Raw genomic sequence first — 26,130 nt, forward strand, 5'->3', positions numbered from 1 at the left:
ATCGTCAAACCAAGGGCTTTCATCCGCGGTTTTCATGAAGTTCACGTGAATCACGTGAGCAAACAAGCACGCGCATCGGCAGCATTTCTCCTGCACAAGGCTCGCAAAAGGCTCTCCTCCCTCCCCACATCAAAGGCATCAATCACCCTCCCACAGGCTTCCCCAGCGCTGCCCCGCCCCCTGCTTCACGGCCAGGCCATCTGTTCCCTGCCAGACCTCTCACACCTCCGTCACAGCATGCCTGTGTACTTCAAAGGCTTATCACTTCACACGGCCGCAGGCCGTGCAACCAGAGCACTTCAGTTGGTGCGCAGCCCCCCTCCCTGCAAGGTTTTATTGAGAGTAATGACTGCAAATTTAAAAGTGTGCATAAATCTCCGATGAATTAAGCCGAGATAGACGAAACATCATTAGCAAGGCAGACAACCCCTGCTTGTTTTTGTGGCTGTTACTCCACACACTGCCATACTCAGTCCCACGGTGTCCCGAGCACACAGCTTTCACACGGAGCCTGGCAGCCGTGCACACAAGCGGGCGGCGCAGCTGCCTCGCACAGTCTCTTGGAGTTGTGTATATTACTTCCATAAGCATTTAGATCTGTGTGTACATAGCTCGTGCACGCACCGCCCTCACACCACACACAGGCCCATAAAGTCCTACATACACACATTTCTCGCACACAAACATCGGTTGCCATGTACAGAAATATCACACACAAACGGGAGCACTCGTGACGTGACCCTGTGTATGGCACAGAAAGACAAGGGCCCGCATGCACACATGTATTACACAGGCACACATATGTTATATACAGTCAAGTGTTCTTCATAGCTCACACAGAGGCTGACCGACCCCTCTTTGCACAGCTCCAACACACGCATATGACGATATTTCTACAGTCACACACGGACACTGAGTTGTGTGCACACAAGTCTCTCGAATGCACGGAATCCTTTCAGCCCCAGACAAACAATATAGTGTAGTCTGTGACCTCGTACACAGACACACGTGACGTGAAGTATTGTGCACACAAATCTCTATTACACAAACAGGTACGCACCCCGATGCACTGAATTCAGTGTACCTCGCTCTCAAGGGCACCCAGAACTCTAGGGTACAGAGACTATAGGATCAGGGCATGAATCACAAAACATAAACAAGGCAATGATTATCATAAGCTATGCACTGTGACGTCACAAAGAGGCGCGCTATGGGAAGGAGCGTCACAACTACGCCATACCTCTGATCTATTCAAGTCCGGTCATCTAGCGAGGACTCTACATTAATTACGTCAGTTCTATGTTAGCACTGGAAGACGGACTATAGATTGTGATGACGCTTAGTCAGTTAGCCACTTTACTCCTGACATCTGTGTGTGACCTGCGGGTCAAGGTTCAGAATCCGGGACATTCTGCTCACTATTTACCGCTCCCGGGTCAATGGAATAAGTACTAAATTAGTCTGGACTAACAAATACTTTGTGTAAACAAGGCTTTGTGTGAAGCGTTATAGAGAAAAGTGCATTACGGAGAACATATGATATTATTATAATGGGATGAGTTCTTATTGATATGGTGACTTTGCTGCTTAGTTTCAAGTACAAAAGTGCACCTCTCTTCCAATTAGACAGCGAGATGCTGGTTTCTCTGTGAGACCTTAATACAGTAATCAAAAAGTAAATGGTATTACCCACTTCAGACAACCATTAGCTTCAAAGACACCCCTTTCTGGGTCCTTCTCATAGATAAGTGACTTTTGCAGGAAGGGGTTTAAATAGCACCATGTGGTATACTTTCAATCTGGCTTCAGCCAGACTGAAAGTGTGTGCTCTAGGAGTGTGTGCTCACAGATGCGCACCACCATGGAGGTGGACCCAAGGTAAGACTGCTGCATGTCTCACACCACAGGGGACACCACCCCAAACCCCCTGGCTCAGGCTACCAAACAACATCCAATGTCTACAAATAGGGCCGCTGTCCACCTGTATCCATCCTTCTGACGGTTTTAGTCAGAATATCGTTTACAGGCATATCGTCTGACATAAATATTGTGTCCTAAATATTGTTTACTACACGAAGTGTAGATTTGATATTATTTAATTCAGTGGGCCCAGATTTTAGTAAAAAATATTTGGAACACGATAACTATTCCACATAATGTCCTGGCAGTGATATATTCTGGTAGCATGCTCTGTTGCGCTTGTATGTATTCATGTGATGAGCAAAGGACTTACATGCCCGAGCCAGGGGCCTGCACACCAATGGACGGTGCTGCTATCCAAGCAACGGACTACCAGTTCCTTTCGGTCTTGTATGCACACTGCTCGGTATGCATCTTTGGGCTACTTGGGCTAGCAGCTGTTAGGCACAATCAACAGGGCCTGCAAATTAATTAACACTTGAGAGGAGGAAGAGCGGGTAGCAACCATGTGTGGCTACCCCAGAGTCAAGGCTGAGGGTCGGAGGCCTTTTGTACAGGAGGCGTTGTTCCAGTATGTCCTGCATGCTCACAACAGAAGCTTGAGTAAGCACAGAACAACACAGAACTATTGTCTCTAGGGAGTACCTCCAGTACAAAAAGCTGCGGACCCTCGGCCTTGACTCGGGGGTAGCTACGAATGTATGACGTTACAACGCATACATTTACTACGCATGCACTTACAACGCAGTTTTTACATCGCAACATCCACTACAACGCATTCCATTACATCGGATGGCACTACATACCATTTTAAATAAGCACTGCCGTTGCCAATAGGTCTCGTAGTAGGAAAGTTGGAGCTATTACAATTGCAAATAACAATGCCTTTTATTTTTGTTTTCATTGTAAAAACATAAAGGGCTTTGTCATTTACAAAACCAATAGCTCCAACTTTCCTATTGCGAGACCTATTGGCAACGCCAGTGCTTGTTTTAAAACTTGTTTTACTAGTATCACCCTCATTACTTTCATTTAGGCCCAGGAATTTTCCCCTTCATAGGTTTAACTGCTGTTTCATTGTTCTCCGTTTTTGCATCAATATTGACGTGTAATACGTTTATCAATCTTAGCAGCACTTTTTTGTTATGAGAATTTGCATCCTCCAAGTCCATCTGTGAGCTGGGACTCGTCTTTAAGTGAGTGGATTACTTTGGCTTGAAGAACAACTGCTTTCACTCTTTCTTCCTTTTGTCTGACATTATGCTTATCAGTCTCACCATTTCAATATGACTGCTACAATGGGGAAACAAGCATTACCAGACATGTGTTCCGAATATCGCGGCCTGCGTAACATTTTCTACCTTGAAACACAAGAGGGCGCCAGTCACAAACATATAAGTTACCTTCGAGTTGCACACCACCTAGACTTTCTATCATGGGTGTAAAATAGCCTGCTCATTTTTCTCGAAAAATATGAACCTTCAGGCCTTAACAATAATTGGCAAGCCGTTCCTCTATTAATTTTCCCTTAAAGGCGTACGTTTGTCCTTTTTTAGGTCAGGAATAAGGTGCTCAACGTATCCCTTACTAAACCATGCAACCTTATGAGCAACCTTCCCTGTTTTTTTTCAACACCATTTTTAGGTCGAGCTGACGTTAGCAGTCATGCGAAGCATGAATGCTGTCAGCTCGACAACTATTGTGATCAGTATTTAGGAGAGTGGACACCAAAGTGTTACGAGCTTTTTCAGTCTCGGATTTCACCTCGGGAGCGCGCAGCATTGTCTGCAGTGGGAGTGTCAGTTTCGCTTTTTTATTACTTTTGTTTTTCCCGAGGCTGGCTGAGGCTGGCTTGGAATGAACAGGCTTGCCCCTGCGCATGCGCAGAGTAACTCACAGCCCTTGCTTTTACAGACGCAGGCAGGAAGCCCCCACCCCTCTGCATGCACGCACGCACACACAGGCGAGCGCATGCACACGCAGGCACACACATACAGGCACACAGACACTCGCTCACACACACACACTGTCAGACTCCACGCTGCCGGATCCGGTTGATGCACATATGACTCCACCTCCCTATCTCACCAACACGCCCGTAATAACAACACAGCGTGTTCGAGTGATAAGGCGAGGGAAAAAACAGGAAACAAACAAGGAGGGGACGGAAGGGGGCTGCAGGGAAGGGACAGCTGGAAGACAAGAAAACAATAATACAGGTTATTCGTATTCACCTTGCCTCCCTACACTCTCTAGGTCTTACTGAGCAAGTGTATCTGTTCACCTTTATGAAAAGAAGAATTCTCCTCCTCCTCCCTGTATTCCTCAATGTTGATGTTCGCCACACTAGTCCCTAGAGAACACAAACACTGTTAGTGTCAAGCAACTTCCTGATTCAACATATAATACTGTTCACAGTGATGAACCTACCCTGCCTTGTATTGACGAGTGTCCAAATTATAACCAAGTGAATATCCCCAAACCCTATGTGAAAATTGCTACGATCCTTTTCCTCAAATGAGTCTGTTTGCATATGTACAATAATCTCCAAACGATACTTGAAGGACACGGTAAGACGTAGCCTCAATACTACTGTCTTCCGCTCTCAATTTCAGTCCCTGCTTTCCTGGTTGTCCAGCTCCAAATACGGAAAGGTGTAGGATCTCCCCCCACTACCTTCCGCTTTGGCACTTGCCTTAATAAGCACTAGTGTCTTTCTTCAGAACGGAAGTACGCAGAAAGACCAGACCGCCGTACTCCGTTCTCTAATGGGGCAATCACAATCCTTTGATTCACTCCCACGATCTATCGCCTTACTCCTTAGGCTTCAGAGCCAGTCCGCCTGAGTCAGGATACAACACAGCCTTTGACAACAGACGCGTTAACTGCACGCGTTCTTGCTCTTTTACTCACGGTACTGTAGCGGCTGAGTAATCCTCGGGGGATCGAGATAACCTGGAAACGCCGAGCCCACACTGCTGGTGAACTGTCTTAGGGCGCCGAACCTCGCGCTCCGAGGGAAACAAACAAAAGCGCCGACCTCGCGCTTAACCAGCTGTTCTTCGCGCTAAGCGCCAAACGAGCAATCCAAAAACCAAAGTCTCCTCAACCAGGATTAACCTGCAGTTCTCTACTCTAGCATCTCCCAAACACGGGAGAAACACAAAATCACGAACAACGTGATGAGGGGCCGTCCTGCTTATATGTTGCCCCTCCCCCACTCAAGAGTTCTGGGAGATGTAGTCCTGGTTTAGGTGGCGCTGCTTGGCCAAGCCTGACAGAATGTCCCCCTCTCTAGCGCCTTCTAGGGCCCGGCTTATTTGGAAATCTCCTGTGGAAAGAACGCACAGCAGCAGGAGCATGCACGTCCGTGCTTCGCTCCCAAGAATCATCCTCAGCGGAATACCCCTTCCAGGACACCAGGTATTTCAGCACACCCCGGCACCACTTGGCGTCTCTGATACTCCTCACTTCATACTCCATACCACCATCACACAACACTGGCGGGGGGGCTACTCTACGTGAAGTAAGGGCTGGTTTCAACAACTGCACATGGAATACTGGGTGTATGCGCATCGACCCTGGCAGTTTCAACTTATAGGTCACGGGGTTCACCTGTTTCACTATGGTGTATGGGCCTATAAACCTTGGGTGAAACACGCTGCGCAATTTAAACCTGATGTTCTTTGTAGACAGCCATACCTTATCCCTCACTACATACTGGCGACTCTCTATCCTGTGACGATCCTCCCATCTTTTGTACACCTCCTTTGCTTTGTTCAGATGTACCTGCACCCCCTTATGGACCCTTCTCAGCATCAAAATTCTTTCTTTCACTGCTGGCTGGTCGCTAAGATCAGAGGGTATGTCAACTGGCAGTGTATTAGCATCGAAACCATAATTGGCCTTGAAAGGTGACATTCCTGTCGAGCTGTGCCATGCGTTGTTATAGGCCAGCTCAGCCATCCATAACAGATCCACCCAAGACTCATGAGCTTCCCTAGCATAGCATCTCAGGTATTTCTTTAGCGTCTGGTTCAAACGCTCAGTCTGCCCATCAGTCTGTGGGTGGAAACTGGTAGATAAGTTGGACTCTATTTTCAGGGCACTACACCACATGCGCCAGAAACGTGCAATAAACTGCGGTCCTCTGTCGGACACGATTACCCTAGGAATACCGTGTAGTCTGACCACATTGCTAGCCAGCAATTGGGCCGTTTGGCTGGCATTCGGGAGAGTCTTACAAGGGATAAAGTGTCCCATCTTGGTGAGACTATCTACCACTACCAACACGGCGGTTGAGCCCTTATCCGTTGGAAGACCCGACACAAAGTCCAAGCTGATATGCTGCCATGGTTGACTGGGGGTAGGCATAGGTATCAGTTTCCCTGCTTTCTTGGTGGTCATCCCCTTGGCTCTAGCACATACCTCACAACGGGCCACCCACTCAGTAACATCCTTACTCAGGGTTGCCCACCAGAAGTGTCTTTTGACAGTATCGAGAGTTTCACGTATACCAGGGTGTCCTAACAGTTCCCCTTCATGACACCAGCCAATAGCTTTCTTCTGCAAAGGGATTGTGGGTAAATACAATTTTCCTTGAAAGAATGGCAACCCTTCTCTCAATTTGCAATCCAGTCTGTCATGCGCCCATGACCCCCATCCACCCGGATACTGATAGTTCCTCACCTCCTCCAAAAATGATTCCGCCCTCACCACACACAGGACCTTCCCTGATGGTATAATGGCCTGTTTTTCATCCCCACACTCCGCTGGCATTGTTTGTCTAGACAAGGCATCAGCCTTCCTATTCTCAGACCCCGGGCGGAAAGTGACCACAAAGTTAAACTCTGCAAAAAAGAGTGTCCATCGCATCTGTCTCGCTGTCAAGTGTCTAGCAGAGGACATAAATTGTAAATTCCTGTGGTCTGTGTACACAGTAATGATATGCAGGGCCCCCCATAGATAATGCCTCCACTCCTGGAATGCTCTCTTAATGGACAGCAATTCTTTTTCGGCTATGGTGTAATTGAGTTCAGCCGAACTCAATTTCTTTGACAGGAAGGCCACTGGGTGCAACTGACCTGTACTACTGTCCCTCTGTGACAGTACTGCCCCTATTGCTTCGTCCGAAGCATCCGCCTCAACCACAAAAGGGTGTTCTAAATTGGGATGTGACAGCACCGGGGCAGAGATGAAAGAAGATTTAAGAGTTCGAAATGACTCTCCTGCAGCCTCTGTCCACTCGAAAGGAACCCCTTTTTTCAACAATTTCGTAATGGGCACTGCCAGCAAGGAGAAATGCAAAATGAAGCGCCGGTAGTAGTTAGCGAAGCCCAGAAAACTCTGAACTTCCTTCACATTCTTCGGTACCGGCCAATCTCTCACTGCCTCCACCTTGCGCTCAGACATTTGCAACCCAGAGGGACTAATCATCACTCCTAGGAACTCCACACAGTATACTCCAAACTCACATTTGCTGAGTTTAACAAAAAGGCTATGTTCCCTCAATTTCATCAACACCTGTTTGACCTGTTCCACATGACAACCTTCATCCATTGAGTACACCAGGATGTCATCGATGTACACTACAACGAACAGGTCAATGTACTCCTTCAAAACGTCATTGATCAAGAATTGAAACGCCGCCGGGGCATTACACAGCCCAAAGGGCATGACCAGATATTCATATAGGCCATACCGCGTCTTGAATGCCGTCTTCCACTCATCCCCCTCACGTACCCTGACCAAGTGATAGGCTCCTCGCAAATCCAAACGAGTATAGATCACCGCCTCCCTCCCTTGATCAATCAGTACCGTGATGAGGGGGAGAGGGTAACGGTTACGAACGGTGTTTTTATTCAAGACGCGGTAGTCCACACATGCCCTCAGATCACCATTGGCTTTCGCGATAAAGAAAAGAGGAGAGGCTGCCGGGGAACGGGATGGTCTTATAAAACCTATTCTTTCATAATGATCGATGTATTCCTTTAAGTGCACAGTCTCAGGAACAGATAAAGCATACACACGGCACGTAGGAATCACTGCCCCGTCAATCAAATCAATCCGGCAGTCATAAGGTCTATGGGGCGGCAACTCCTCAGCTTTGCTTTCGCTGAATACATCTCGAAATGCTTCGTATTCTTTCGGGAGGGTCACCTCCTTCTCAGCGGTTGTAGCCACCATAAACTGCAAAGCCAACACTGCTACAGGGGAATGCACATACGGTACCAGGTGTTCCTTGCAAAACCCAGAAGAGAAAAGCACCGTACGAGACTTCCAGTCGATGGTAGGGTTGTGGAATGTAAACCACGGCATCCCTAAGATGATTTCATACTGGGGTGCCTCTATGATGTTCAATTCTACCCTTTCCACATGCCTTCCCTCTGACACCTCAATAGACAACTCTACCTCAGCCGTTTTTTCCGTTATCAGACCGGATTTAATTGGCTGACCATCTACGGCTAAAACCTCCTCTGGGTTGCCTCTTGGTATTCTAGGTATCATCAAACGAGCTACCAACCCATTATCTATAAAATTACCAGTGGCCCCAGAGTCCAGCATGACCATCACTTGATGGGATTTGTGTTCACACTCCAAGGTCATGTCTAATACCAGGTGGGACTCGGTTTCCCCTATGCCCGAGGAAGATAGAGATGTAAGCTTCCAATCGGGGTTCTCCTCTTTAGTAGGTAACGATACCAAAACCTCCTCACTCTCTCTGGCTGTATTGGACACCGCTACCCTTTGGTTCCTATTCCACGTGTTCGAAGTTTTGGGTTTAGAGGGGCACTCGCGTACATAGTGGCCCTTCTTCCCACAATACATACAAAGGCCTTTTACCCTCCTACTCTCTCTTTCAGTTTTAGACAATGGGGGTCGAATAGCTCCTATCTCCATAGGCTCTGCCCCTGCCTCTGCGGAACCCAGGGCTCTCGTAGGAAAACTCACGTTACGGGCGTAACCCCTGTCCCATCTTCTTCGATCCCCACTCCGCTCCGTTAGCCTACCATCCAATCTCATGACCAAATTCACCATATCCACACACGTCGTAGGTTGAGGATCTATGTGTGCAACTGCGTCCTTCAATTCCTCCCTCAACCCCTGATAAAACAGAGTCATTCTTTTGCCCTCTGGCCACTCAGTTTCGGCAATCAGACGATTGAATGTAGTCAGGTAAGTAATCAAATCACTCCTACCCTGCCGCAGGGACAACAACTCTTTATCCGCACTGAAATTTGTGGCCCTCCTGTCAAAGACTTTTTCAAATTCTTCTCTGAATGCTGTCCAATTGGACAACATGGCATCGTCTCGTTTTATTAGAGGGACTGCCCAATTGGCCGCATCACCCACCAAATAAGATATGGCAAATGCTACCCTAGAATGGTTATTGGGAAAAGAGGCAGGCTTACAAGAGAAATGGAGCATAATTTGCGTCATAAAGGCCTGCGTTTTACTCGGATCCCCCCCATACCTCTCAGGGGTGGCTAACGGGATAGGAGGGGGAACCGTAACCTGTATCTGCGCAGGACCTGTAGAAAAAGGGTTCTTAGATAATTGTTCTACCCTATCTTTAAGTAGCACAGCCTCTGCTTTGGATGCTGCCAGTTCCTGTTGAACCAAAACCAAGGCCCTCAACACATCATCCAAGGTGGCCATATGTACTCCAACCCGACCCGGCAGAATGCAATTCGTGGGTTCGTGATTCTGTCAGACTCCACGCTGCCGGATCCGGTTGATGCACATATGACTCCACCTCCCTATCTCACCAACACGCCCGTAATAACAACACAGCGTGTTCGAGTGATAAGGCGAGGGAAAAAACAGGAAACAAACAAGGAGGGGACGGAAGGGGGCTGCAGGGAAGGGACAGCTGGAAGACAAGAAAACAATAATACAGGTTATTCGTATTCACCTTGCCTCCCTACACTCTCTAGGTCTTACTGAGCAAGTGTATCTGTTCACCTTTATGAAAAGAAGAATTCTCCTCCTCCTCCCTGTATTCCTCAATGTTGATGTTCGCCACACTAGTCCCTAGAGAACACAAACACTGTTAGTGTCAAGCCACTTCCTGATTCAACATATAATACTGTTCACAGTGATGAACCTACCCTGCCTTGTATTGACGAGTGTCCAAATTATAACCAAGTGAATATCCCCAAACCCTATGTGAAAATTGCTACGATCCTTTTCCTCAAATGAGTCTGTTTGCATATGTACAATAATCTCCAAACGATACTTGAAGGACACGGTAAGACGTAGCCTCAATACTACTGTCTTCCGCTCTCAATTTCAGTCCCTGCTTTCCTGGTTGTCCAGCTCCAAATACGGAAAGGTGTAGGATCTCCCCCCACTACCTTCCGCTTTGGCACTTGCCTTAATAAGCACTAGTGTCTTTCTTCAGAACGGAAGTACGCAGAAAGACCAGACCGCCGTACTCCGTTCTCTAATGGGGCAATCACAATCCTTTGATTCACTCCCACGATCTAGCGCCTTACTCCTTAGGCTTCAGAGCCAGTCCGCCTGAGTCAGGATACAACACAGCCTTTGACAACAGACGCGTTAACTGCACGCGTTCTTGCTCTTTTACTCACGGTACTGTAGCGGCTGAGTAATCCTCGGGGGATCGAGATAACCTGGAAACGCCGAGCCCACACTGCCGGTGAACTGTCTTAGGGCGCCGAACCTCGCGCTCCGAGGGAAACAAACAAAAGCGCCGACCTCGCGCTTAACCAGCTGTTCTTCGCGCTAAGCGCCAAACGAGCAATCCAAAAACCAAAGTCTCCTCAACCAGGATTAACCTGCAGTTCTCTACTCTAGCATCTCCCAAACACGGGAGAAACACAAAATCACGAACAACGTGATGAGGGGCCGTCCTGCTTATATGTTGCCCCTCCCCCACTCAAGAGTTCTGGGAGATGTAGTCCTGGTTTAGGTGGCGCTGCTTGGCCAAGCCTGACACACACCCCCCTCCCCCACAGTCACACACACGCACGCACACACACATACATACAAAGCCCGCCCGCCCGCACTCGCACGCGCACATGCTTTTCCCCCGCCCCCCTCCCCCCTCGCCGCTCCCCCGTTCGGCAACGCACTCACCGGCTTCCTTCGTGCGGAGGCTCTCCTCAGCTGCAGGGCCCGGCAGCAGGACTCTTCTTCCCTCCTTCGGCACCGGGGCGCAGGGTAGGCTCCTGCCTGCTCCGGTGCTCCAAACACGGCGGCTCCGTCCAATCGCGGCTCTTCCGTGAGAGGCGGGGTAGGCTCCCGCCCCCCTACTTCCTGTTTCCTGTTGTCGCGCCGGCCTGCCTGACTTCCTGGTCGCAGGCCGGCAGAGTGACGGCGGTGATTGCGGTATGTATTTAGTTAGTTATTTATACATTTTTATATAGCGCGGACTTTACCCGAAGGCGGTATTTATTTATTTATTTTTTTGGGACGCTGCGTGCTGTCCCGCACCACCTCCTGCTGCATTTCCTGCTAGTCGGCGCCCGTTGCCATTGACAATTCTTTTGCATGTCCTATGTGAAAGCTGCAGTATTTGTCTTTGGTCAGTATTTGACACTTACTGAACACTGTTTTTACGTCAAGAATCCACTTGATAACATTGCACACGTGTTTTGTATTTTAAATTTGCTCCTCGCAAACAGCATGCACGCATTTAAAACTAGTTCTTTATGTTTTTCCTTCTGTATTTCTTGCTCTCGTTTTCTCGCTCCCTCCTACAAACTTAAGTATCGGCCCTTGCACTGAGTTCTTCCTTTCTCCACCTCCCTCTGTGCCCCACCAGGTCATTATTTACCACATTGCAATATACTTTTTCATCGCAGTTTCAAAACTTTTTAGCTCTTGCTCCTAATGCAGCTGTCGAGTGACCTTTTGTAGTCAACGTAAAAAACAGATTTCATAACAACTGTTGAAAGGGGCTTAGGCGTCACCCACATACATGTTGGTTGCCTTGAGTAGCAGGACATTGTTGCTTATGGTCTCAAGCCAGTGATCTTGGCTGTGTGCCGGATCTGTTTATGTAAAGTTATGTTAAAGGCAGTAGGCCTGAGATATTTGTTGTGAAAATGTTTGTTTTTTCCCAAGATTTTCATACGCGTAAATTCTTGTGGCCTAGTGGACGTTGGTAAACCACTGTCATTCTGGTTCTGTACAGTAAGCAAAGCAGGTTACGGTGCAAACTTTTCGATTTTCAAGGGGAGAGGATGTAGCCTTATGGTTAGAGCAATGCAATAGGTCTTGCATTATTAAAGTTTGAGCTAATGGCATTGTAAATGACAATGCCTTTTATTCATTTGCATTGGTGCGTAAACAAGCACTTTGTACTTCTAGTCCATGCTTATGAGAAGCAAGGCTGGCAGTCTCTTTTACTGCCAGCCTTGCTCATCTTAAGGAAGGACTATATGTTCAAAGTGCGTGTTTATGCACCGATTGCAGGTTTTAAAAACAAATGAATAAAAGGCATTGTCATTTACAATGCCAATAGCTCAAACTTTAATAATGCGAGACCTATTGCATTGTAAATGCTTGTTTAACCTCTCTGCCCACAAACGCAATGCAGCACCTATCTACATTCAATAGAAACAACTATTCTTTTTTTTGTATCGTTACCACAAATCGTGAAACCTTTCACTTTGTGCATTAATCATGTAGCCCACAAAAGCAGCAGCTAACTACATTCTATAGAAAAAAATGTTGCTTTTATTACCACTACTGTACATCGTGAGTACTTTCACCTTGTTTTTTTGTGTTTGGGTCTTAAAAGTAAATGAAACACGAAGTGTGCTTTGGGGGGCAGGCATGCCGAGAGCGCCACTTCCATGCTGTTCCCTTACAATGGGCCAATTAACAAGGGTTAGAAGTAAACAGACCAGCGGAGCCAGGAGAGCGCAAACTAGACATTACTCCTCCTTTAATCCTGCATCCTTTTGGCGGGGCGCGCGCGACGGTCTCTCTCTGTTGCCACACGCATGACACTTAGTAGGCAGACCACCCCCTCCTCCATAGGCTCGCTCGAGTTGCAGGCAGCCCAGCCCCCCCTCCTGTTCATATGGTCGCTCGACTTTACTTTTAGCTTCACCGCGCGTTCTCACTGGCTCCTCTCTGACCACGTATTCCGCATTTTACATTTACTTAAATGCCCCATAATTTACAGACAAATAGTCCTTCTTAGGTTTTGATATGCAAGCATTTCTCATGTGCTTTACATTCGTTTACTTACAATACGTTTTTAAAAAAATGTAATTGACGCAACAAGAATAGTTTCTACTTGTTTATGTAAACATGCTGACATTCACAGTCACCTTTTACAAATCCCTTTCACAACAAACATCACTCTGGGGCAACACTCATGGCAAAAACCGCATTACTTAGGCACACCCTAACCTCACTCATGGACACCGGCACACTACTTAGAGACACCACCACCCATCAGTCGTCGACCTCAGCTGCTTCGAGAACTTTGTTGACGGTTTAGTACCTTTCACTTCCAGTCACCACAGCGGTCACTGTGACTCCAAGAATGTTGACCACAGCTTTGTCGACTATATCGGTGACAATGACCACCTCTTCAACGACGTCGTTGACGGCCATCCCGTCAATGCCAATTTCCAAGTATCACCCATCAAGACCAAAATCAGTGGCCATAACGATGCGGAAGAAGATCACATCCTCTTTGTCGTCATCAACAAGCCCATAAATGAGGAAGAAAAAAGTTGTGCTCTTACTGATGGAGCTTTGATATCGTTACGACCAAACCAAACATCACCAAATAAGGTCTCCCTTTAGCCTCCAGCTTATCTCCTTTACACAGAGGAATCAGGAGATGAGAGACTTTTTGGTCCAGCATAGCCTGTCATCACAGCAAAGGGTAATAATGCCTGGAGACAGATGAGGAGGAAGACCCTAACGGACACTTCCACCTACTTGGAAGGGATTTACAGCCAGATTCATGAAGCTAATTTGCGATCGCAATTGCTGCGAATTAGCAATTGCGATCGCAAATTGAGTAAAAGCTATTCATGACATTGAAAATCGCAAAGGTGCGTAATCGCTAAATAAAAATACCGATTTCGCAAATAAAATCGCAGAATCCTGAAACCTGCCCATTTGGGATTCTGAAATAGCGAGAAACCAAGGATTCTGCGAATTCATTTACGAAGTCGCTAGATAATCGCTATTGCCATTCATGAAAAATCGCAGATTACGAAAAACACGAAAATCGCTATTAGCGATGCGCAATTTAAGGAGAACTCAAACCAGGTGGTAACCAGCAAAAAAAAATAAAAAATTGATTAAAGTTAACTGAATACAGGTGCTGGCCTGACCAAACACACTAAAGGACATGCAGCTGGAGACTGAGGACTCTCACAATGCCAGGACTCTACATGGTGGTCAGGTGGCGTAGGCTGCAGCGAGCAGCACATAACAGGCGTTGGATCCAGGAGCGGATATTCCGGCAGCGGGTCACCCTTCTGGGCCAAACCAGGGAGCAAATCTATGCCAAGTACCGCCTAAGTGGCCCAATGATCATTAAGCTGATCCAGGACCTAGACCCCCTGCTGCAGCATCCAACAAGGAGAACCAATGCCGCCCCCACCCATGTACAGGTATTGTGCAGCCTGCACCTACTGGCCTCCGGAAGCTTCCAGGGGATAGTTGCTGTCGCTGGGGGCATATCCCAGCCCACCATGTCCCGCTGCCTTAGTAGTTTTCTGGATGCAATGCTGATCCGGCTACACCACTACATTTCATTCCCAACCACCCAACAGGTCTTAAATGACACCAAGCTGAAATTCTACAACATTGCACATTTTCCGCATGTTATTGGATGCATTGACTGTACCCATATCCACATCTGCCCACCAGCACAAAAAGAATACATGTACCGCAACCGGAAGTCCTACCACTCCCTCAATATCCAGATGGTGTGCAATGCAAAGAATTATATCACGGACATAGTGGCACAATATCCGGGCAGCACACATGACTCCTTCATCTTCCGGCACAGCGGCATTCACACACGACTGGCAAGGTGAGACTTTGGCGAAGGACACCTACTGGGTAAGTACACATGTCCCCAAATACTACACTTTGATCATGTATCTGCGCAGAATAGGCACTCACCCTGTGCTCATTAGCCGCAGGTGACAGCGCCTACGGTCTACGTGAGTACCTCCTCACCCCATACCTCAACCCAGCCACACCACAGCAACGCCGTTACAATGCTGCACACATACGGACAAGAAATTGCATAGAGAGGACATTTGGCCTATTGAAGAGCCGTTTCTGCATACTGCACAAGACTGGTGGGGCCATCAAATACACACCTGAGGTCTGCTGCCGCATCGTGGCTGTGTGTGCAATACTCCACAACATTGCTACCAAGCGCAGGATACCAGTGGAGATATCTGGCAGTGAGTCTGAAGGTGACAACCGGCCACCTTCACATGTACGTCATGCACGCGGAGAAGATCCTGCTGAAGGACACAGGCACCGCAACCACATCACTACAAACTGTTTCTAGTGCACACATTCCCCTATCACAACACTGCACCCATGCATGACAAATGTAATAATGACATGAGTGTGTATCAAGTTTGACCATTAATCTTTATTGTTAATTCACAATAAATTGGCCTTTAAGTATTCAATTGTCTGATGGAGAGAGTATTGCTCCATACCTCCCCATGCTGGGGTAGGGGATTTGCAGGGGTTGACTGCATGGCCTCCCTCTGAGTGTCAGAGTCCTCACGGACGGTGACGACGAGACGCCCCAAGTGGTCTCTCCGCATCCTGAGGGATGGTGTTGGCCCTACTTGCTTATGTTGGCCTGCTGCTGCGGCGACGTGCAGGCATCGGTGGCAAGGATGCGCTGCTGTTGGTTGACGCAGCCTCACTTGCGTCGTCAGACCCCTCTGCTTCTTCATGGGCAGTGGCCTGTCTGCCGAGCACTGCTGCGGTGAGTAGGTCTAGTGACCTGGCCACATCCTGGCAACACTGCACCATCTGGGCCTGCATGGCGAGTGACCTTCGTGCCAGCTGAGATGTAGCATTACCAACTACATGATTGGACCTAGTGTAGGCCGATAGGCGGGCCAGTAGTTGGCGGTGGCGTCGACGGGTCATGTCCTGCTGGGCTACAAGCAGCTGGTTGTTTTCACGGACTGCAGCGGTCATCTGTGCTATGTGTTGGCCGTTTGCCTGCATCTGTGTGAGCATTGCTGCCATGTGACGCGCCTGTGTGCGATGCACCACCAGCATGCGGCGTTCGATGGCCAGGCCTCGATCTGGTGTTTCAAGTGCCCTGGTGGTGCCTGCTGGGCCCTGGTGCTGCTGGCACCTCAGTGCGCTGGTGTGTGACCTGGCACCAGCTGTGCGCCTCGTCTACCTCCGAGGCGCTGGTGGTGGAGCCTGTACCACTGCTGTGGCTGTTTGCTGGGGGGTTGGCTGCACGGCTGTGGCTGCAGGGGTGGCCCTGTCCGCACGGGGTGGTGGTGGTGGTGGTGTTGGTGGTGGTGGGTGCACTGCTGGTGGCTGTGATGGGCCGGGTCGTTGGGAGGACTGGCCCTCACCCTCAGTGTCCACCTGGCTCTCGGCGATGTGCAGCGCCTCGCTGTCTGTGCTGGCTTGCTCACCTGCACCTGTAATGTGAAAGGGTGCATGATTAAAGTTATGTATCTTGCGCAGGCAATGTTGATACATGCATGCAGCCTTGCTTTCCCTGACTGGCTTTTGGATTTACTTTGCATTGAGTGCTCTGGCAGTGTTGGGCTAACTGCGGGTACATGATTACACTACAACTTCCACAATGCAATGGGGCTTTTTTGGTGAGCATGGGCTGAATTGTTGGGGATGTCATGTTGCTAGCTCAGGACTTAAGGGCATTGTTAGGGGACTGGGTCGCAGTCGCATGGCACTTACCTTCAGGTTGTTGGCTGGGTCGAGATGAGTCCAGCTGAAGGACCCCCACGCAGGCTTCTGGCGCAATGGTGTCCTCAATCAGGTCCTCCAATGGGGTGTTCGGTGTGGCTACAGGTTCCCCTCCACCGGTGGCCAGTCGCTCCCCAAGCCTCTCAGCAATCCGCTCCTTAGAACGACCTCTCAGGTCGTACCAGCGCTTTTGTATGTCGTCAATGGAGCACTGGGTCACACCAACAGAATTGACCTTTGCGCGGATGCGCTGCCAGATCCTGCGCTTCTCTGCCTCTGGCACCCTCCGGGAGTCTTTTCCAAAGAGCCTGGCATGATCCTTGCAGACCCCCTCAATTAGGTGCTCCAATTCTGATTCTGAAAACTTTATTTTCCTCTTTCTCTCCTGCCCACTGCTCCCTGCTGCATCCTGGGACATCTTTGGATTCTTTTTTTCTGGCTGGGGTGCTGCACATTGTTGGTGTTGGTGCTCCTCAGTTTCCTGCTGCCACTCCCTGGCTCTGTGTTCTGTTTGTGGGTGTGGTGAGCCTACTTCCTGGTTGTGATGTCCTCAGTGGGCTCGAAATGCGACTTCCCGTTTTCGCGATCTCGCAGTTAGCGATATCGCAATTTGCGATATCGCAATTTGCGATATCGTAATTTGCGATATCGCAATTTCTGCTTAGGAAATTAGCGATTCTGCGATTATTTTGCGATTGCGGCAAGATCGCAATCGCCAATTGCGATCTTTTGCGAATCGCATTTTTGTATCGCATTTGTACATGAATTCCATTCTGCGATTCTCAAATTGCGATTCGCAAATTTTCGCAATTTGCTAATCGCAGAATGGTAGCTTCATGAATCTGGCTGTTATTCTTTTGCTATTTGCCAGCAGGCTGCATCTCATCATTAGAACTCTTTGCAAGAGCACAACCCTTATGAGGAACACCAGGGCTCAAGGGACAATACCATCTCAGTGCCTATCTCTTTGGTCACCAACTTGAGGCATATGCTTATTGACTACTACAAGCACTTTCAGAAGCAAATACACCCATACCACCCACTACGGGTCATACAGAGGCGCCTGGCACAACACCCTTACTTAAAAAGTACAGTGCCTTTTCGCATGCAAAAGAACAGGGCAGTACTACCTCCTGTCACCATCAGAGATGATTGCATCAATTGTGATGCCGATGACTAAGGTGAGGAGGGGGGAGGGACTACTTCAGGACTCTGCTACATCGGGTCAGAAGTGGGATTGCCCCTTCATCACCTTCGCCAGAAAGTTCTCCTCCTGAGGACAAAGGAGGGATTCACAAATTACTGGAAAATGCTCTCAAAAGGTCTGATCAGCTTCTCCAAGTAGAACAGATAGAATGCTTTCTGTATGATTTTAAGGACTCTACACAAAAATCCATCCGATCTATTCCCATTTTCAGCTGTATTTGGGAACAAGATCTTAAATGGATTATGAACCCCACATCAGTCACTGCAGTTGTTCCCTGGATGGACAAAAAATATCAAGCTCCAGATACTTTTCCAGCCTGTTTGATAGGTCATCCTCGCCAGATTCGGTAGTCAGGCAGGCTGCCCAGCTATACTCCAAAAATCCTTCTGCCCCTCCTGTTGAGCACCTCCAAATAAGGAAGGCAGAAGGCTTACAAACCTAGGCAATCTTTTTGCAGCAATGGCAGCTACATCCATCAGGGCTTCAAATGGCGTTGTCCATTCTGGGTTGCTATGACTGTAAAATATGGTCCAACCTTCTTGGAAGATTTGCCCTTTGATGGGTAACATTTTTTGGGAAACATGTAGACACTCTGCAGTCCATCAAAGCGGATACAGACACTCTTTGTTCCCTGAGGACTTTGTAGCAAAGGCACTTTCAGTTATTTTGTGGAAGAAGCGGATATTTTGTGCAAAGGCCTTCCTATCAGTCCTACAGATATCAGCTATATTCACAGCAAGGGTATCGGCCCCAATACACTGTCCAACAATCATACAGGGCCTCCACCACTTCTACATACTCAAGGCAGCCTATGCAAAGACAATTTTCAGGCAATTTCACCTTGCAACACCAAGATCAACCATTGAACCAACATCTCTCAGTCTTTCACGATCAGTGGGAGAGCAACTCTTCACACGAATGGGTGTTAGACATCATACATCATGGTCACAACCTGAATACGGTTCAAAAGCCTCCCAATCATCCCCCCAAGAGAAAACATCAGCATCTCACTCTCTTAAAGCAAGAGATATGTCTGCTTCTCTCAAAGGGAGCTATAGAGAAAGTTCCTTTGCAGCAGTGCAGCAAGTGTTTCTATTCAAGCGTATTCCTCATCGAGCAAAAGATCTGGAAATGGAAACAGGTCATGGATGTCAGTCAGCTGAACAAGTATATTAAGAAATAACCTTACCTTTCAGAATGCGGTCTACAAGAAATGTTATTGCTGGTCAACAAAGCATCTCTCAGACAAATATTTCCACATTCCCATTTATGTGAAACATCAGCGATTCCTGAGCTTCGAGGTGGCAGGGTGCCACTACCAATTCAAGATTCTCCCTTTTGGCCTAGCATCGGCTCGTAGAGTCTTCATGAAGTGCAGGACACGAGTGGTTGCTTTCTTAACGAGCAACAGGTATTCCCTTACCTGGACGACTGGTTGATGATGGGTCCCGCATTCCTGTCTGCAGCTCTTCAAGTGTCTGGGGCTGAAACTAAACGCAGAAAAATCATCCCTGTTACCATCCAAATCGTTGGTGTGTCTAGAGGCTATTCTGGACGCCACGGTTGTCAAAAGCTTACCCGACTGCAGAGAGAGTTCAGAAAATTATTGAGACAGTTATTTCCCTTGCAAAAAGAAACTTCACTTCAGTAAGAATGTTGAAGGCAATGCTAGGAATGCTGTATTTGTGCATTCTATTAATTCCAAATGGTCGTCTGCATACAAGACCATTGCAGGAATAATTGGATGCACAATGGTTACAGATTCATAGTTCGTTCATTGGCATGATTGACCATCACCCCTATAATGAAGCATACTTTGTCATGGGGGGGAAAGAAAGGCAATATCTCTTGGGGTCCCTCTTTCGATGCAACACAACCATGCTTCATAATGACAACGACACTTCCTTGGAAGGTTGGGGGGCTTCTCTTCAGGAGTTGGAAATCCACAGAAAATGGTCTGTCCAAGAAACACAAATGCAAATGAATCTTCAACAACTAAAGGCTGTATTCCTGGGCCTGCAATCATTTCTACCCAGAATTAGCAATTTCTCTGTCCTGGTGAGAACGGACAACACCACCATAATTTTCTATCTCGCGGAGCAGGAGGGAAAGTTATCAAAATATCTCTCCTCTCAAGCATAGCAAATATGTCAGTGGTTACTTACGCACAGCATTTCTCTGCAAGTTGAACATGTCCCAGGGATTTACCGGAATCCCTGTAGACGCTTCGTGTGCTCCAGGCGAACATTACCTTCATTGGGTTAATGTGGCCATCCATGCCCGTAATACCCATTATGTGAATACAGAATCTGCATCCTATTAAGGTTCTTTCGAGGCGACATTATCACGTCACAGACTAAGTATCTACCACCTGTTATATTTATATATTTAGCTATAGTCCAGTTCCATAACTGTCGAAACTACTGTTCCTGATAGTCCAATTCTGGATATTTATCAAGGTTTACCAAGTTGTGGAAGGTGCAGTGAAAGTAATTCCAATCCAATTCACTGTGAGCACATTATCAGACCACCATTTATTTTGGGCTAAAACAGTAGTCCCTTGATAGGACCCTGTTCCGTTCATAATTACCTGTAATTTTATTTGCTCCCTGGCATTCAAAGCATTTCCCCACAAACATTTTTAGAATCTTCAAGTGGTTCTCCCGAAGAAGGCGTTGTCACGCCGAAATGCGCGTAGAGACTATTATTTAACCCACTTGGCTGTTTTTTATGACTGTATTTGTGTTTTTTCATATATGATTATCGACGGAGAATATGAATGTATATGTTGAAACTTTTTATGATTAACTGTGATATTCTTGTGATTTTTAAATCTCCTTTTTTATATTATGTACTTTTTAAAATAAATGAATAATACTTATCTCTAAGCTGTTTTTGTTAATTTCTCCTGTACGCTGCATTAGTCTCATTGTGTTGTGCCTACATTTTTTTGTGCCATTGTACCTAATAGTTTTTAAGGACCCCATAGTTGTCTAGGATTGTTATTTGTATAAACATGTCCCAGGGATATACAGTTAATGGGCCGACTCTCTAAGCAGAGTAACGAGTCAGTGCCACAAATAGGAAATGAATCAGAAACAGTTGTCTCACATCTGCTAGCAATGAGGTACACTAAATCTGGATCTCTTTGCAACTCTCTTCAACAAAAAATGCAAAATGTTTGCAATCAGTTTCACTTAGAGTCTATGGTGATATGCTCTTCAGATACAATGGACGAGAATGTTCGCCTATGTGTTTTCTCCCTTTCATCCCCAGGGTGATTCACAAAATGAAGAAAGAACCTTGCGGTCTTATTCTCATAGCCCCTGCATGACAGAGACAATATTACTACACAGAGATTCTCCTCCTATCTATGTCCATCCATATAGTTTCAGCCTGAGGTTACGGGGTTTTGACTTCGCTTCGTATCTAGCCACCATTTTGTATGTAATCGCCATTTTGTGTTGCCTCACTCAGGCAGCACGGCGGATGTGGTGAACGCAATGTTTTTGCCTTTTTAGCTGCTACGTGTCTTTCCCGTTAAAGAGTAGCTCCTGCCCATGTTTATGAAACCGATGTCAGGGTCTCCCGAGTTTTGTAAATCCATCTTTGTGTGTTCTCCTGTTACATAGACTGTCCTTTGAAGCATTCAAACATGTTCTATCATCTGCAAATTGAATTACGGGCACTAGTGTTGATTAACTTGAAGGGAGGAGAGCACACAGGGTCTGAAAGGAGGGTGTGTTTTAGACATTCGATAGCTTGTTTTCAAACTATTCCTATTTGTAAGTTTTGTATGTTTTGGGAGTTGGCATTGTAAACTTGTATAGTATAACAGACTGTGCGCCACGGAATGAAGTGGCAGTCTCCTGAGAACCTACCATTGGTGTACTTACAGGACCACTGTGCTTAGCTGCAGCTAATAAATCTGCTTTTCTACGCCTAACAGAGTGTCACGTGTCATTGTCTGCCAAAGCAGGTGAACCCGGAAATCTTAGGCGTGCCCTGCGCCGCCTGGCCCATAAGGTCAGGTTCTCCAATTAGCGCCCAAAGTAGGGTGACTTCAGTGGTAGTAGTTTTGCCCGAGGGTCGTGAGGAGCTTCGCAAGAAAATTCCGGAGGATTTCGCGAGCCACGTGAGCGACCCCTGTATGTCGAAGTGGACCGAAGGTCTTTTGAGGCGCGGCTACTCCTTCCCGACGGCTGCTGACGACTGCTGCCTTGACTGTCGCCCTGCTTTGGCCCCTGGTGATGATTATTATCGCGAGACGTTAGACGGACATCTGTTGGCATGAGAAAACATTTAGTTAAGTATTCGTGGGTAGGGCCCACTTTTTGTTTTTGTTATTCGATTAGTGCACTAACCGAAGCCAAGGGGTAAGTACGATTGTGCTGTGACTATATTGTCTAAAATCCCTTGACGTTTGTAAGTAGTCCAGTTCATTACGAAATGCCTGGATTTAGTAAGTTTAAGAAATGTTGTTGTTTTGGTTGTATTAGTGATTCCCGGCTAGAGGATTCTTGTCCGATTCCTCCGGTTGGAACTTCCACTTATGAGCTCTATTCTAAACATAGTTTAGGTCCTATTATTTTTAATGAAACATGGATTCGATATACTAAAAAAGATGGTGTTTTATGGTGGCCACAAAATGGTACCTTTGAGCCTGCTATACTAGACAATTTGGAAACTATTCTATTTAAGAGAAAAGCCCGGCCGGCAATGTTTGACTCTTTCCGCCTCTGGCGTAAAGAAGCCAAACAGAAAGAAATTAAGCAAATGAAGAAAGATAAGAAAGAGCAGGATATGACGATCTTGCAGGCTGCCCAACAGTTTAAAAATGACGAAGCTGATCAGATGGTTGAGGTTTCGGAAAAACAGCATCGTATGGCAATAGATAGATGCTATCCTGTGTTACCTACTGCCTCAAAGAGTAAGGGTTCTGACAAAGATCCTTTCGTGTCAATTCTCTTGACGTTACCTCCACCTTATGTGTTAGGCGCTAATGCACCTCCATTACAACCTGTTGTTAATCCAGCTGTTCTGGTTCCTGCACAGTTGCCTCTTCCTGTGATTCCACCTTCACCCCCTTTGCCACTGGCTTCTGTACCCCAGACTCCTGTGCCTCAGTCTCCTTTACCTTCTTTTGCTACTGGTTCTTCTCTTGTTTTACAGAATACGTTGTCTCCTTGTAGTGTAGTTCCTATTTTCCCAATAGGCTCTGCGCTTTGGAATAACATAAACAGCAGTGTAGACATAGGACTGAGGTCTTCTAGGTCTTTACTGACTATGCTAAACTTAATTTAGGTTTGCGCCAGCTAGCTCAGAGGTCACTGGAAACTTTCTTGAATGAAGAGGGATGGATAACCTGACCTGGCTCAGACAAGAAGGGATTCAGTTTCTGACAACCGCATAAACATGACAACTTTGCTCCCTCAGAACAAGAGTATATCTCTAGAGTCGTGTGAAAACAACAGACAGATATTTCACTCAGTCAGCAGTGCATACCTAGTTTCACCAGAGTGCAGAGAAATAGAGAGACGGGCGTTTTCAATAAAAAGGTGTTATTTATTGAGCAGTCTTCTTTCTCATACAAGAGAAGTGAATTGCCACAATTGCAATACTTAAAGTAAAGTGCGTACAGTAAAAGTAGTATTATGAAATAATACTGTAAAAGCATTGATATGGTTTCTTAGCCATATGATACTTTAAAATGGATAAAATATATACATACACAAATACATTGACCAAAATACTCAACTGGTGCTTCTAACTAAGCCTACCCCGGTGTACCTGACCTAAGCCTAATATGTGGGAAGGGACAAGTAAGTAGTGATGTTAAGTTAAGTTGGTTAAGATAATTTTGCCAAGAATCTGCATCAAGAATTCTCTTTAAGGGTTTAGTCAGCTCCGTACCAAACCATGATGAGCCAAAGCAGGAGGAAAAGTACACCTAACACAATCCAAAATTCAATCCATGGTGAAATTAGATATGTCTCTTTCAGTTGGTGAAAAAGTTCAATTACTTTGTTTTTAAAACTTTGTGTTGGAGGCGTTTCTTCATGTTCGCTTGGGTCTTCAGAGAAATTGTCGAAGTTGATGAAGTAGCCTGATGCAGCTCTGTCAATTGTTGGAATTGCTTCCGGATTTTCATTTACTTTTGCATTTTTCTTTGTTTCATTAGAATACTCTGAGGCTACATCATTGTAGATTGGTGTTTCTTGACGAACTGTTACTATTTGTTTGGGTTTCAAGAGGCACAAGTTCCATGGCATTTTTGCATAGTCCTTTTTTATTCATTGCTGATTTCTCCAATTTGATTAGTCTTTCAGCATGAGCCTCTTGGATTGTAGCAAACTTTGGTATTCTGCTATTTCTTGGGAGTCCACTGGGCCTAATACCCTCGCCGTTATAGATTGCTTTATGTCCCGGTTTTTTCTTTCCAGAACTGCATTTCCCTCAGGATGGAAGGGAGAAGAATACCGCAATGCGATGCCCATACTGTTCATGGCCTCTTTGTAAGCTTGAGAGCTAAACGCAGGGCTCTGATCAGAATGTAGCATGCCAATTTCGTATGTGCTGATAAAGACTCGCAAATCTTTTATAACAGTTCTGTCGTCAGCCGAGTGCTGGGGGTCTACATTTTTAAGTGAATTCAGTCTTAATTATTATGGGGACGCATTTCTCTGACTGGATCGCTGCGATATAGATAGCCTGATGCTATCTAATAGTAGTATCTGGGCTACAGGCTGGGCCGGTAAACAACTGCGATCTCTGTTGCAGTCCTTGCAATTCTTTGCAAAATAGTAGATATCTACGCTCATTCCCGGCCACCAGTACTCCGATTGTAGTTCCATCAGAGATTTCAGGATCTCTTGGTGCCTCAGACCCAACCCCATATGTGCTTCTTGTAGTAAGAAGATTCTCCGGTTCGTGTTTGGAATTACCCTACCCCCCACTCCAGGGATTCGAGCAAACGGAACGGAGTTTGCATCAATTATGTATGTATTACTGAGTGGATAGTTGAGAGGTAATGCTGAATAATCGCCTTTTAATGAGGCTTTTACCGCTAGCATGGTTTCCCCATCTATGTGTTTTTCTGAACGCTTTTCAGTGGCTACAGAAGCCGGGCGAGCCGCTTCCGCTATGGCTGTGTTAGCCAATGAATTCCCAGCAACGCGAACGCCATCACGTCGATGACTCAATGCATGTATCACGTGAGTCTTTCGTAGTTCTTTCTGTAAAAGAACTACCTGTTCCCAAAGCCTTTTATGCTTTATTGTGGCACCTGTGTCATCTTTGTAACAGTTTTTGATCCATGTCTGCATGTCACTGTTATAGGATTTGGCGCAGAAATACGAATCGCACACTATTAGTGTGGGGAATTCGCGATCAGCATTTTCAAGCGCCATCTTTAAGGTTCTTATTTCAGCTCGCTGAGCTGAACATTTCCTGAGTGATTCTGTTTTGGTAATCATTGGTTTGAATTTACCAGAGTGCCAACGACCTTTAACAATCGCGCACGCTGCATCATAGGATTTATTTTCAACATCATAGTGTTGTGCGAATCTGTCCATATAGATTACGCAGGTATATTTTTCCAGAGGCAGAATTTCAGCTGGCAGAGGATATTCGCGTTCATATACTATATCATCTAGTTTTTTCAGTTTTGGGTCAAAATAGTATTTCATGTCTTCTGTAGCAAAAGAAGTTTCCCATTCTATCCATTTTGGATCTAGTACCCCTTTAACCAGGTTACGAGGACTTGTTAACGCCTCAAGGGCTGACTCTGCTGAAAAAAACAGATATTCTTCTGCCTTGGGCTAGGGCTCTTTCTTTAGCTACAGCAGTTCTGGCTGCAGTTAGAATTTTCTCTGTGGAGCTGAATTTCATTTCAGCTTCAGTGTACAAATGTGATTTGTAAGCTATAGGTACAGTTTCTCCCTCATTAGAGGTCAGGTATGTGAATCCGCATCTTCCTGGGATGACTCGGATTACAAGATTGCGTGTGTTCTCACGTGTTTGCAATTTTGTTTTAGTTAACATGTCTGTTTGTAGTGATCTCTAAA

This window comes from Lissotriton vulgaris, chromosome 4_1 (genome assembly GCF_964263255.1).
Source record: "Lissotriton vulgaris chromosome 4_1, aLisVul1.2, whole genome shotgun sequence".
Taxonomy (NCBI): domain Eukaryota; kingdom Metazoa; phylum Chordata; class Amphibia; order Caudata; family Salamandridae; genus Lissotriton; species Lissotriton vulgaris.